At 50.5% G+C, this 15,240-nt stretch overlaps 1 non-coding gene across 1 annotated transcript; it reads left to right on the top strand.

Moving 5' to 3' along the window:
* The first annotated feature begins 10,610 nt into the window (after window positions 1–10,610).
* On the top strand, window positions 10,611–10,682 carry TRNAC-ACA. The gene has a single exon. It is a non-coding gene; the product is annotated as a tRNA-Cys (tRNA).
* The last annotated feature ends 4,558 nt before the right edge of the window (window positions 10,683–15,240 follow it).

Consider the following 15,240-nt stretch of genomic DNA (forward strand, 5'->3'; position numbering starts at 1 on the left):
ACTGGCTGTATCAATGTCCCCACATCCTCACCAACAGGAGTTATCTGTTGTCTCTCTGATGATAGGCGTTTGGACAGGTGTCAGACGCTGTCTCATCGGGGTTTTGATTGGCATTTCCCTGATACTTAGTGACGCTGAGCACTTTTCTGTGTGTCTTTTGGCTATCTGCATATCTTTGGGAAGATGTCTAAGATCCTTTGCCCATTTTTTAATGAGATTTTTGGTCCTATTTTTAATTTTTTTGAAATTAATCATTTACTCTTTAGAAAATCATCTAACCACCCCATAAAACGGTGACAGCAGGCTTCCCTAGTGGCCCAGTGGTTAAGAATCTGCCTGCCAATGCAGGGGACGTGGGCTTGACCCCAGGTCCAGGAAGATCCCACATGCCTTAGATTGACTGAGCCCGTGGGCCACGACTCCTGAGCCTGCGCGCTAGAGCTCACGAGCTGCATCTACGGAAGCCTGCTAGCCGCAGGCGAGCGGCCGCACACTGAAAAGCCCGCTGCACTGAAAAGCCCACCGCGCTGAAAAGCCCGCCGCATGGCGAGCGGCCACCGCACTGAAAAGCCCACTGCACTGCAAAGCCCCCCGCGATGCAAAGCCCACGCCCCGCAACTAGAGAGTGGCTCCTGCTCGCCAGAGCTGGAGAAAGCCCGAACCCAGCAACGAAGACCCTGTGCAGCCACAGCATGAACATTAAATAATTTTTTTATAAAGTAGCACAGTCTACCCCACACGTCATCAATCAAAAAGGTCACTCTTCTGGCATCATCCTCTCATTCTTTTCTACATCGTAATTATTGACCATTCCCCACAGCGTGTCCTTTGTTAGGATTTTATGACACAGACTTGCACCTGTGGAAGCGAAGCATGCTCTGGGCACGCTGGCCACTTAATGCGTCTCATCAAGGATGCTCTGGTCCCCTCCGGCCTCCGAGAGCTTCGTCTTGTGTGACTCCATCCAGCATCGTCCCCTAACTAGACCATCGTATTCGGTTTTTCTTTATTTTTGACTGCACCACGTGGCATGTGGGATATTATTTCCCTGACCAAGGATAGAATCTGTGCCCCCTGCATTGGAAGCACGGGGTCTTGACCACTGACCTGCTAAGGAAGTCCCTTTACTATCACATTCTTGACTGTCGCTTGCTGGACATTTCCGTTGCTTCCGATTGTCCCTACTACAAACGAAGCCCAAGTAATCACTTAAGACGAAGCTACCACTTTGCACCTGGGCCCCCAACTCTCGTGGTTCATGGTCTCGTGGTCCACAGCAAGGCCTCACCACCTTCCCACGCAGGCCTTCCTGAGTGGGAAACTCTGCCTAGAACTGCCAGCGTGCACCCCCAGAATCAGTGTGGTGATGGGCTGAGTTTGCTTAGAGGATAAGGATTCACGCATCAAGGCAGGTGAGTTGCTAGACTGGCCCCTGTGGGGTCCCCAGTGGTACAGGAGGGGACTGGGGTGATGGGCCCCCCATCAAAGATGAATGAACTCATCTCCTCACCACCCGAGCCTGCTGCCTGGAGCCAGGCCCTGGGGAAGGGCTGAGGGGACCCTGAGCTGTAGAGCTGGATCAAGGTGGATCCAGAGGTGGTGGATGGTTTCCAGGCACACCAGGGTGGGAGGGGGTCACCCTTCAGGTCATTGGTACAACCCGTGTCATCAGCGCCAACACAGATAACCCGGCTGTAGACAGAGAGGGCTGGTGAGGCTGCGTCTCCTGACTGCTGGGACCCCTGAGCTGCCCCACGGAGGGGAGCTCAGCCCTACAGGGCCAGCAGGGGCCGGTACCTCTGGAGAGTGGGCTGGGTGGGAGCTGCTGGATGACCCTGGAACCGTAGGCCTGGGGAGAGGTTGTTGGTGGTGGAGAGGTGAGGACAGATTGACCCCCATTTCCGGGGAGACCCTGTAAGGCAGAATGTGTCCCACACAGTCCTCGTGAAAAGAATTGACCAATGTCTTTCATCAAGCTGTGTAAAATCACCTTGGTGTTTGCTTCAAAATATGTTCAACGCATGAAAAGAAACACATGTCAGAAGGCGTTTGCTAGCGCCTTACCAACCCTGGATGCTGATACGGGCAGCCCAGTGTTGCTCCATCTGGCCTGAATCCACATTCTATGCCCTGAGGCTGGACTGCCCAGGACCCCAGATGGGGACTAGCGTGGACTGTGGGAGCTGGCCTCCCTTTCTTGCTTGCAGACACCCGGGAAGGTCCCATCTCCCTGCCCCGGAGCCTAAGAAACATTGCCATCATTACTCAGTGGATCAGTTGTATCTCACTCTTTCCCACACCATGGACTGCAGCATCCCAGGCTTCCCTGTCCAGCACCATCTCCCAGAGTTTGCTCAAGCTCACATCCGTGGAGTCGGTGTTCAAGAAACATGCTGTGTTAGAAAGTTCTTTCCTAAATCCTTATTCTGAGCAATGAAAACTGAAAATATGGGTGAGGATCCCGGATCTGAAGCAAAGGAAACGCCCCGCTTTGCACAGCATTTCTGTTCCCTGCTGTCGCTCTCCTGTGTTTACTGGCAGCTCACATTAGCTAAAGACAGGATTTGGAATAACTGGAATACAGCTGTGTTACAATCACTGTCATCAAGTAGAGCTTTGCGATAGCGTTCAGAGGGGCTGTCGTACCCTCTGTTCAAGGCACGTGCGTAACCCTCTGCAATGTTCCTGGCGCCTCTCCTGCTTGGCTTCTCCCGGCGATGAGCCTCTGCGTGAAGGTGCCAGGCGCCTGGGGCTTCCCGGGGTCAGATCACCTTCACGCCAGCGCACACCTGAACCCAGTTCTCCAAGGAAACAGCCGGGCGCCCAGGCGCTGGCGACCAAGGATGCACGGCTCCTCTCGTCTCTGCTCCCCCTGGATTTGCATTCCTGACAGTGAGCCTCACAGCGAGTCCCCATGATTTCCTTAATCCTGACATTTCCAGCACACGGAGCAACAGAAAGGTCATGAGCTGGCTAATTTTAAAATAGCGTTTTGATCACTTATCTTGCTGGAGTGTCAAACACGGGGCTGGCAGAACTGACACGTGCTTATTACCACCTTCGGGTTCCTGAAACCAAGCCGAGTCATTTGAAGGCCTCTCTTGAGCCAGCACGCAGATGGCCATCAATCAGGGGGCCTGGCCGTTTAGAAGAGTCCCCACAACAAGCCGGCTGCTGAGCACTCATCGGTCTAACTGCTGCTTTAGAAACGTTGGTGTTTCTTCTTGGAAAATGGTGCTGGGAATCAGGGTGATGCTAGGAACAATAATAATAATTTATTAGACATTTGCTGTGTTTTTGGTTTTAGCATGAACTATCCAGTGTAGCGACTCACTTCTCACCCCTCTGGCCGGGGGGCACCCTCACGAGCTGCGCTTTTTCACGGTTGGAAAAAGCCAAGGGGCGGGAGGTGACAGGCAGAGAGGAGAGGGTCTGCGTCTCCGTGACCGAGGGGCCCACGAAGCGGCGCCTGCTTGTCGCTCCTCTGTCTCTTCTGTCCCCTCTTAAGTTAGAACAATAGAAAACTGGGACAGCTCTTTATTTTACACAAAAGAACTTTCCTTCATGGAAAGTTGGGGGTGAAAGGGAACACAGGACCCTCTGGGGCCCTCAGCCTGAGTCTCTGGCTGCACTGAACCTGTGGGGCCCGGGGAAGGGGGTCATTTAGCCCCATTGTAAACTGAAAGTCACTCAGTCGTGTCTGACCCTTTGCGACCCCAGTCAGTCCATGGAATTCTCCAGGCCAGAGTACTGGAATGGGTATCCGTTCCCTTCTCCAGGGGATCTTTCCAACCCAGGGACTGAACCCAGGTCTCCCTCATTGCAGGCAGATTCTTTACTGTCTGAGCCACAAGGGAAGCCCAAGAATACTGGAATACTGGAGTGGGTAGCCTATCCCTTCTCCAGAAAATCTCCCTGACCCAGGAATCAGACTGAGGTCTCCTGCCTTGCAGGTGGATTCTTTACCACTGAGCTATCAGGGAAGCCCCAGACAAGGACAACGAGGCGTAGGGTGTGAGGTGACCTGCAAATTCACACAGCTCGAGAGGCCGACCAGGTTTGAGCCCAGAACACCTGCCTTCCAGGCTTCACTGCTTTTAGGGCCTGACTGTACAGCTGGCGCGGGGCAGGGAGGGCAGAATGTCCATGTTACAAGAAAACTCAAAAACGTGCTACAGAGAGACCGAGCATGATCAAAGCTTCTTCTAGACATGCTTGAGAATTGCCTGTTTTGACAGAGTTTCCAGCACCTTCTGCCATAACTCTTGGCTTCAGCTTTGGAGGCAGGGGCCAGAGTAAGAGCGTGAGGAAGACTGAGTGATTATGGCCAGTAGTTGTGGAGAAAGATGCACTGTGACGTTCAGTTGCTGCAACAACCCTACAGCTCCTGCCTTTTGCAAATGAGGGACACAGGGCTGAGAAATGCCCGCCCCTATTGAGAAGAACACAACAGCTCCTGCTCACCAGCCTTCTCGCTGCCCATGGCTTCCTGGGGGTTCCCTGTCACCCCAGGTGCTGAGGTAGATCCCCTAGGAGAACCCAGCCAAGGGACAGTCCCCTAACCTGGGTCCCCTCCCTGACCAGGCCCAGGCACTGGCCTTGCCTTGGTCTCCTGGCATGGTCACCCCCAGGAATCCGGACTCCAGGGACTGGGTCTCCACCCCGAGTCCATGGGTCTGAGTCCCTGTCCTCCATCCAGTTCCTTCTTACCTGTCACTTCTCCAGGACCCGATAGCTGTAAGCAAACAGTCCATCCCAAGGGACGCCTCCAGGATTTCTAATCCTGGCCCTTATTGGCCCCTCCTCCTGCACATTGAAACCTCTGCTTTCTCCTGCCCACCCAGGCCAGGCCACGCCACCAGTGACCCTGGCTCCCCAGGCCTCCAGGACCCAGAATCATTCACTCAGGCCCTTGACAAAAGTCCCATCCTCACGTTGTCTATCTCATTTGATGGTGAGCAGCGATTCCCCTGCTCCCAGCCCCTCTAGTCTCTGTTTTTATGTAAACAAGAAGGCTTTCCCATCTCACTCAGAAGAAAGCTTCTTTCTCCTTCATATAACTACAACTGTGATGATCACTGTGTCTCAGTAGGAATCTGTTTACTCCTCCATGTAAACCTTCTTGTCTTGCCATCTAATTTCCATTCACAGTGAAAAAAGAAACAAGCACATTTCTTTTCACCCAAACCTTTAAAAAACGGGTATCACTTTGTTTCTTCTGAATGTTATTACCTCTGCGAATCACATCATTACTTTCCCTTACTTTTTCTTAACAGATGAGAAAGTGCAAGTCTCTGTAATTACAGATTGGATCCCAAATGTCACAACTTCAGATCCCCATCACCGCTGTATCCTGGTGTACAACCCACACCTTTTCTCAGGAGGAGGAGTGTATTGGTCAGGATGGTCCTAGCAGTGATTTGGCAGCCCCTGGAGCAGGTCAGTGGTTTGAAGAGACAGGGTCCTGGCTTTATAAAATAGAAGAGGTTGTGTCGTCGGCTTCCCTGGTGGCAGTAGCAATAAAGAACTTGCCTGCCAGTGCAGGAGACGTGAGGGAGACGGGTTGGGTCCCTGGACTGGAAAGATTCCCCGAAGGAGGAGATGGCAACCCACTCCAGTATTCTTGCCTGGGAAATCCTATGGACAGAGAAGCCTGGTGGGTATAGTCCATGGGGTCACAAAGAGTCAGACACGACTGAAGAGACTTAGCACATACGCATGTGCCAGTCATCAGGATACACTCCAAACCCAATCAGTCCTTTGCAAAGGAAGGAAGAAGTGCTGGGCTTGATGGAGTGCTCTCTGCAGTTGTGACCATGCTGATTCCTGGGGACCCCTTCCTGCAAGCAGTCTGATTGACTCCAGGTTAATGAACAGAAGTATTGGTGATTCCCAAAGGCATGTTACTGTTGGGACTGCCAGTCGCAAAACTGATTGCCCATCCCCTGGAGCCAGGCACCAGGCCAGGGCACAGCCATGCTGATCAAGAAAAGAATCCCAAATGCTGGGCATTTGTTGAGGACTGAATGTTTGTGCTCCTCTCAGATTCCTATGCTAAAATCCTAACCCTAGTGATAGTTTTAGGAAGGGGGACTTTTGGGAGATGAAAGGTCATGAGGGTTGGGCCCCTGTGATGGGATTCATGCCCTTATAAGAGACTCCCAGAGCCCTCTGGCCCTCTCTCCATCCACTTGAGGACACAGGAGAAACCCATCAGCTACAACCTGGAAGGGGCTTCTCACCAGAACCCTGCCATGCTGGCCCCCGGATCTCAGATATCCAGTCTCCAGAACTGAGAAGTAAATTCCATGGCACTTTGATTATAACAGCCCCAACTTACTAGGGCTTTCCTGGTGGCTCAGTTGGTAAAGAATCCGCCTGCAATGCAGGAGACCTGGGTTCGATCCCTGGGTTGGGAAGATCCTCTGGAGAAGGAAAAGGCTGCCCACTCCAGTGCTCTGGCCTGGAGAATTCCAGGGACTGTATAGTCCACGGGGTCACAAAGAGTCGGACACGACTGAGCGCCTTCCACTTCCACTACTTTCAACTCGCTGAGATTGGATGACAGAAACCAGGGCTCGGAGGATTGAAATGACTGTCCTGGATCACACAGCTGGGTGCCCGAGCTGGGATTTGAAAGCAAGCCTATCTGATTAGCTGACAAAGGTCCAGATAGTCAAAGCTATGCTTTTTCCAGTAATCATGTATGGATGTGAGAGCTGGACCATAAAGAAGGCTGAGCACTGAAGAAGTGATGTTTTTGAACTGTGGTGTTGGAGAAGATTCTTGAGAGTCCCTTGGAATGCAACGAGTTCAAACCGGTCAGTCCTAAAGGAAATCAACCCTGAATACTCATCGGAAGGACTGATGCTGAAGCTAAAAATCCAATACTTTGGCCACCTGATGCAAAGAACTGATTCATTAGAAAAGACCCTGATGCTGGGAAAGATTGAAGGCAGGAGGAGAAGGAGGTGACAGAGAATGAGGTGGTTGAATGGCCTCAGCGACTCAACAGACACGAGTTTGCTCAAACTCTAGGAGATAGTGAAGGTCAGGGAAGCCTGGTGTGCTGCAGTCCATGGGGCTGCAAAGAGTCGGACACAATTTAGCAACTGAACGACAAGTGTCTGAGTTGAGGCTGCGCTCTGTTCTGTGAAGTCTCCCTACATCCCCTCCCTCAGTGAGTAGTGAGGTTGGGAGAAGGAAAGTCCAGGAGGCTGAAGGTGGTGGAGCACTGGCTGGTTCCAGGCAGCCTTGAGCCCAGTTCCCGTTTTGTTCCTGTCACACGTCCTGCAGTTCAGGGTCCCGAGCTCAGAGCAGCATGTGTAGCAGCCAGCTACCAAGATCCGGAGCCTGGCCCCAAACCCAGCGGGCTCTGACTCAGGCCCTCGCTCAGCTGGCTGTGGAGTTGGGCCTGACCCTCTACAGCCATCACTGTCATCAGAACTGCACTTCTGTCTCCACACGCAGAGGTACCCCAGGACTGCCTCCCTTCCTCCCAGAACTGCTCCTCCTCTTCACAGGACCCCCAGCACCTTGTCTTGCAGGTAAAGCCAGAGATCAGAGGTCCACCTCCTTCCCAGGTGGCCCCAGTGGTAAAGAACCTGCCTGCCAAAGCAGGAGACATGAGAGATGCAGGTTCCATCCCTGGGTTGGGAAGATCCCTCAGAGGAGGAAACGGCACCCCACTCCAGTCTTCTTACCTGGAGAATCCCACGGACAGAGGAGCCTGGCGGGCTATGGTCCATGGGGTTGCAAAGAGTCAGATACGACTGAAGTGACTTAGCACTTAGCACGCATCTTTATAGAAGACTCACCTAGGTGGGGGGAGGGGGAAGTTCTGCCTGTAGGTGTTGTCTCCCCTTTTTCCTGAAGTCACTGGTTTAACCTCCCCCAATCCTGACTTCCCTGCCAGTCTTCTCTCTGATTCTCGATGACGATGTGATAAGTGTCATGTGGAGTCCCCTGCTCAGGACTGCCTTTGCAGGTATAACCTGTCTTCTTCTCTTCTTCTGACCCTTGTTGTTTTATGCACGCTTCCTAGGAGATGCTCTTTACACCAGAGTTTTTAGGTGACCGGGTCCTCAGGGGTGTTGAACATCAGCCCAGATGGACAGCATGCCTGTCTCCCAGAGATGAGCAGTCTGACTGGTGGGCATGGGTCTCCTCGAGGTGGGGAGCGGGAGAGTACCTCTGTGTGAAGGACCACTGGATCTCGTTAAGTGGAAACAGACTGTGTCTGCACTGTATGGAAGTGCCCAATGACAAGTGCATGTGGACTCACAGCAGCTAAACGGCTGCACTGTGCTGGCAATCACACAGCTGTCTCCCAGCTGCAAGCCCACTCTCCTGTCCTCTGCTCTGTGATGCTGCGGCCACACTCTTCCAACCTCATTTCTGCTTCTCCAGGCGGCTCAGTATTAGGTTTTGCCAAGAGGAGAGACTGTCGGTGTGGAACAGGAGGAAGGGGATCACGCTCCAGTGTGCTTCCTGCTTTCTTACCATTAGTAGTCTGGGGTGGTTACAACGAATGTCATCCCAGCAAGAAGTCTTCCCAGTGGACTTCCCAGAAGTTTCCTGTAGATGAAAACAGCTCGCAGCCTTTCCCAAGCCAGCAGGATCAGCCTGGTACACTCCACGCACCCCCTCACAGCCCTGGGTCTCAGTACCCCCGTAACTCTTCTCCAGCCAGCCAGCACCCAGCTCTGAGGTCTGGTGCGCAGCTCTGAGGGAAGTGCCCTCTTGGCTCAAAGTCTGAATCACCTCAGCCCTCCCTTGCCCTCCTCTGCAGTGGTTTCAGCAGTCACAGCCTCTGAAGCGCCTCAGCCCTCCCTTGCCATCCTGGGCAGTGGTTTCGGCGTCACAGCCTCTGAAGCGCCTCAGCCCCCCCTTGCCGTCCTCTGCAGTGGTTTCGGCGTCACAGCCTCCGTGACACTTCAGCATTGTCTATTTACCAGTCACCTGGTTAACAACTTTATATTAAATTATTCCTGCTTAGCAGCCGGTACAGTTTTTGCTTCCTGATCAGTGACCAACTAGTGTCCAGTTTGATAAAAATTCCTCCTGCTAAGAGGGGTGGAGTCCAGCAGAGAAGGACACGGCTCAGAGCCAGGACCCTCAGGCTTAGCCCCTGGCCCTGGCAGTGCCCCTGGAAGTGTGACATAAACTCTCTGTTCCCTGATGTTCTAGTCCATGAAGTTGGGGTCTACTTCATAGGCTTGTTCTGGGGATTAAGGCAGTTAAAATATACAGAGGACCAAGGAACACAAAGACCACTAAATAAGCATTTAAACTTTTAAATAAACAGTGCTTAGTCACTCAGTCGTCTCACTACTATTATTATTGCTATGGGAGAGTAATAAAAATAATAATAAAAATGCTGGAGGGTACTCTTCCAAGAGTCTCTCAAGGGACTCTTGAGAGTCCCTTGGACTGCAAGAAGATCCAACCAGTCCATCCTAAGGAGATCAGTCCTGAATATTCATTGGAAGGACGTGTTGAAGCTGAAACTCCAATACTTTGGCCACCTGATGTGAAGAACTGACTCATTGGAAAAGGCCCTGATGCTCAGAAAGATTGAAGGCGGGAGGAGAGGGGGACGACACAGGATGAGAGGGTTGGATGGCATCACCGACTCAGTAGACATGGGTTTGGGTGAACGCCGGGAGTTGGTGATGGACAGGGAGGCCTGGCGTGCTGCAGACCATGGGGTCACAAAGAGGACACGACTGAGCGACTGAACTGAACTGAACTCTTCCAAAAATAACCCCCAAATCTTACCTCCTAGTAATAAACACTATTAGTATCATATGAACATCAGGTAGACTTTCTGACTTACATGCAGATAGAATAGAAAGCATGCATATGGGAGAATAACATTCTGCCTCAGCAGAGTCACAATATACAGTACTGTTTTATGAGGACATTAAGTTTGATTTTACTAGGATTAAACCAAAAAGAACAGAGGCGAAGTCGAGGAAATTTCTGGTTTTTAGATAAATATCTCTATATTTTACTTCCTACAAGATCCCCCTGCGATTTTAAAAATAAAAACATTATGAAAAATATCTAGGGTCTAGCCCTTTATTTAGATAGAGTTTCCATTTACTCACTAACAATTGACTCCCTTCGCTGGGAGATTTAAAAGGCCCAGGGTTTTCTCCACGCTCACCCCTTTCTGTGCTTGTCAGCGCGGGTGTTATTATCTTGATCGCTATTGTCAGGGTTTGGAAAACATCCCATTCCATAACTGCAGTTCTCACAGGTGTTTATTATCAGTGCACCCCCAAAGTCCTTGTACCACAGGTTTTCCATCCCCGAGAGCCCTATGTTTTATTCATCTCTGTTCTCAAATCCGTGTCAAACAGACATTTCCGGAGGATGAACGGTTACAGTATAGCCGAGGAAACTCTGAGCCGGGAGATGCAGCGGCTGGGCCCCGGGACTGGGGGCGGCACGGGGGGCCCACGTCTGTGCTGGACTCGGGAGCGCCTCCTGCACTCATCAGCATCTCCTTAAAGTGACCACTAAAATGTCTCACGAGCTCAGCATGGGTCCCCTTGCAGAGCCCTCTGTCCAGCAGCCTCACGCTATTACAATGAAACCTTCCTTCCCTGCTGGCTCAGATGGTAAAGCATCTGCTTACAATGCAGGAGACCCAGGTTCGATCCCTGGATGGGGAAGATCATCTTGAGAAGGAAATGGCAACCCACTCCAGGACTATTGCCTGGAAAATCCCATGGACAGAGGAGCCTGGTGGGCTACAGTCCGTGGGGTCACAAAGAGTCGGACATGACTGAGTGACTTCACTTTCACTTTCCTTGGGTTGGGCCGTAAGAACAGGCAGTGCAGGCGCCCAGCTCCATGTCTGCGGCTCCAGGACGAGGTGCCCCCCGCAGGGTCCCTTCCCAGGGCTTGCCCTGATGGAGGGTGTGCGTTCCGAAAGCCTCCCTAAGGGGTGGACCCAGGGGACCAAGGCCGGGAACCAGGCTCTTCATTCCTCCTAGCACCTGCAGGCTCCCCTCTGAGACCATCTCCCTGAATCTCAAGAACCGCCCTTCCTTGGGTGTCTTGGAGGGGCAGTTCTCAAAGAAATATGTTCTCCTGGCTTTTGTTTTCCTGAAAGCATCTCTTCCTTAAAAAAAATTCAACTTCAAGGTATAAATGCATGTAATAAAAGGCACTTGAATTAAGTGAACAGTTGAGAGAGTTGACTCTCGTGTAGCCACTCCCACACCCAGGATAAACGACCCCCCAAAGTCTCCCACGCCCCTGAGTTTGGTTTCTGGACCACAGCACACCCAGCCCTGGGAAAACCCTGATCTGCCTCCCCAGACTGGTTTGGTCAGCTCTAAGCCTTCACATAAAGGAGGTCACCCTTGTGTGTCTGGCTGCTGGTACTCCGCACACTGTCATCAGGGCATAAGATCAAATAAGGAAACTAATTAACACAACTGTGTTTCAATTAATTCACGCAGGCTCACTGAAGAGGGGAAAACTCACCAGAGAACATTTGAACAAGATGACTCGGCTGCGTAGCCTGACTATAAAGGCCGGAAAGAAGAGCCTGTGGACAGATGTTGACCTCTGGCTGGTGAGTTCATCTCTCAGTGGTGTGGTTGGCACTTCTGAAATGCATTTCTAAAAAGATAGGACTGTGTGAACGGGAGAACACCTTGAGGGGATATGCTCAAGCTTCTCGGGTGGTGGAGGGGAATTACAAATGTGGGCGCAGGAGCTATGGTCCCCGTTTTGCCTCTGAGCTCGAGGTGAGGTGTGAATATCCACACGTGTTAGGGTCCACTTGCCAGAGCACAGAACCATCCTCACACTATTCTTACCAAGAAATGCAGAATCTGAGTGTAATTGTGGGAAAGCATCAGACAAACCCGCATTGAGCATTTTATAAAATAACTTCCCATCCTCTTGAAGGATGTCAGAGCAGTGAATCGTAAAAGTGAGAGGCTCTGACCTAGATGAGGGGGAACCAGACAGCTGGATCTCGGCTCTCAGGCTGCAAAAAGTGAAACAAGTGTGAACGGCATTATGGGAACAACGGGAGAACATTGAATAAGGATTTTGGATTAGATAGTAACATCAGATTGATGCAAAATTTCCTAACTGAAAATTTTACTGTGGTTATATAACAGAATGAACTTGTTCTAAGGGAACGGACGCTAAAGTGTTTACGAACACAGGAACACCATGTCTGAAAATATGTATGTGTGAGTGTGAGAGAGGTTTGAGTCATACACGATCATGGAGAGAGAAGGTGCACAAATGATGGAGAAAAGGAAATAGTGGGTTGGGGTAAAATGTAGATAGGGCTAACTTACTGTTCTCCCGCATTTTCTGTTTCTGAAATCATGTTCCCTCCATGGTGTTATGTCATAGCCTTCCGGATCTCACTTCTGAAACTCAGCTTTCAGCCTTACTGTTCCCGTGAAGGTAGGGGTTCTTCTCCCTCTTTTTTCGTGTACTTGTAATTTGATTTTTCTAATTTATTTATTTTCAATTGAAGGATAATTGCTTTACAGAATTTTGTTGCTTTCTGTCAAGCCTCAACCTGAATCAGCCACAGGTATACATATGTCCCCTCCCTTGAGAAGCTCCCTCCCATCTCCCTCTCTTCTCCCCTTTTACTATTTTCCTTATTTTGCTCTCTGGGTCTTCCAGTCTCTGCTTTTGAATATGCTATCTAGGTTGGTCATAACTTTCGGGTATACATATGTCCCCTCCCTTGTGAAGCTCCCTCCCATCTCCCTGTCTTCTCCCCTTTTATTATTTTCCTCATTTTGCTCTCTGGGTCTTCCAGTCTCTGCTTTTCGGGAGCATGAGGATGGTTTGCCCGAGGAGGGTTTTCTTTGTGTCTGTCCTGCTCTGGACGTGGAGCATGCCTTAAATCCACGACATGACACTTTTAATTAGGTTTGGGCCTCTGTTACAGAGTGAACTGTGTTCCCCCAAATTCCTATGTCGAAGTCTTACCCCAAATGTGTGGGAAACAGCCCTTAAGGAGGTAAATCTATGCTTAAATGGGATCATAAATGTGGAGCCCTGATCCTATAGGACTGGTGCCCTTTTAAGAAAAGGAAAAGACACTAAAGATCTCTTTCTTCCCAAGTGCACAGAGGAGAAGCCACGTGAGGACACAGAAGGTGTGGTGTGCAAGCCCAGGAGAACCAGCCCAGCTGGAGCCCCAACCCTGGACTTGCAACCTCCAGAGCCGTGAGAAGGCAACTCTGTTGTTTAAGTCACGCAATCTGATAATTTGTCATGGCAGCCTGGGCTGACGAATACAGCATCAGTTTTGGGAAACAAACAGCCAGAATTCTAAATATTGCCCCCGTCTTATTCTCTCTCTGCTTCCCTTTGGGGACGCTAATGTACAGTATGTAAGTCTATGTATAAGCTAGCTAAGCAGCCAGGCTACAGTCCACAGGGTCTCAGAGTTGGATATGACTAAAGCAACTTAGAATGCACACACAGCAATACAGCCGTTGCTTTGTAACAATGTTAAATGGAATATAATATATAAAATGCTGAATCACCATGTTGCACACCTGAAACTATTATTATATTATGTATCAACTATACTTCAATTAAAAAAATTAAAGAAATGGTATGTAAGTTTCTTGGACACTAGAGTCTCATAGAAGTTTATCACTGAAATAAGGTTCTCATCTGCCTTGTGTGTGTGCTAAGTTGCTTCAGTCATGTCCAGCTCTTTGCAGTCCTATGAACTGTAGCCCACCAGGCTCCTCTGTCCAGGGGATTCTCCAGGCAAGAACACTGGAGCAGGTTACCATGCCGTCCTCCAGGGGGTTCCTCCCGACCCAGGGATTGAACCTGTGTCTCTTGCATCTCCTGCATTGGCAGGCAGGCTCTTTACCACCAGCCCCACCTCCTTCTCCTTAGAATGGAGTGATGAGCGGCGGCTTTCATTACTAGTATTTCTCTAGTGTTGGTAAACTGCATGAATTTTTGACTTGGAGATTTCTTTTAAAAAATTAAAACATAAAAATGTTTTGAGGAAAGTTTGGTATGTATCCTGCATAGTCAACTAAAGCTAGTCTGAGCCCAGCAGACTTGAAGTTCTATCCCGTGAGTCTAAGTATGTCTGAAAATGATAATCTGTGTTAAAGCATCCTCTACTTCAAAATCTATAAACTGCAAGTGACAGTGAGGAGAGCCATCCACGAGCAGCTCTCCCAGGGGATGTTTCTGCGCACAAGTCTCAGACCGACTCCCAGCTCTGGATGCTAAGGAAAGGGAGTCCGGCAACTCCCAAGAGGCCTGTCAGCCCTCGCCAGTTTCAGCATCTTCTGAAAGATGCTTTGATCTAATCTATGTCAAGAAGGGCTGCCAGCTTGATGAATGAAAACAGACAAATACCAAGACAACAGAGCGCCAGCAAACCACCAGGCAGGCCCGAGCACCCCGGAGCCCGAGTCAGGCTCTGGCTGAGGCTGAGAATTCTGGCCGTGCGGCCCTCATGCTGGAGGACGCGCAGCTGGACCTGCGGACCCCTGACACTTCGGCCATGGCTGGTCTGTCAGGGTCCCGTATTGAACTCATTTCTGTTAAAAGGATTGGCATTTTAAAGAGTAAGCAAGTGATTGCTGATTAGCAAAGAAGAACCTATTAATTGTCTTACAAGAAGTATGACATTGGTATAAGAATGCAGTATTCAAGCTATTTTGGAGGTGAATGCAACATACAAATTTATTTGGAAATTCATGCAATGTATAAAAGGATATTTTAGATGTTTTTCAACTTAAATGTCAGAAATTGAGAATGTTATAACATTCTAGTTAGTGTCAAAGACAATTCTGAAATTGTTTCCTTGTCTGAGAGGGAATCCAGGGCTTCTCATCTGCATGCTACATTGGCAATGCTCTATTAAAGGCAGTTCTATGATTTCCGGGTCGAGGTTCGCTGGTCACCCTGCAGCCTTGCTGTGCAAACCCTGACCTGCCTGGCATCTAGCCTGGCACGTGGCCACGCTCTGGGAGCCAGCCTGGGCCTGGAGCCTCCTTGTCTGGCCTGGGAATTTCAGTCCTGGTCATTTGTGACCACTCCAGTGTCGTGCAGGGGTGCCAGGGGTGGAGGCACAGGGGAAGTCCAGAAATGACTGGATGCCAGGTCTGACCTCTCCAGGGAGCATTCCCGTGATACGGGTGGGCTCCACGGGCACTGATGCTGCCTCTTGGAGATGGAGAGAGAGGAGGAGGGCAGGTG

This window comes from Bison bison, unplaced genomic scaffold (genome assembly GCF_000754665.1).
Source record: "Bison bison bison isolate TAMUID 2011002044 unplaced genomic scaffold, Bison_UMD1.0 scf7180017864456, whole genome shotgun sequence".
Lineage (NCBI taxonomy): Eukaryota > Metazoa > Chordata > Mammalia > Artiodactyla > Bovidae > Bison > Bison bison.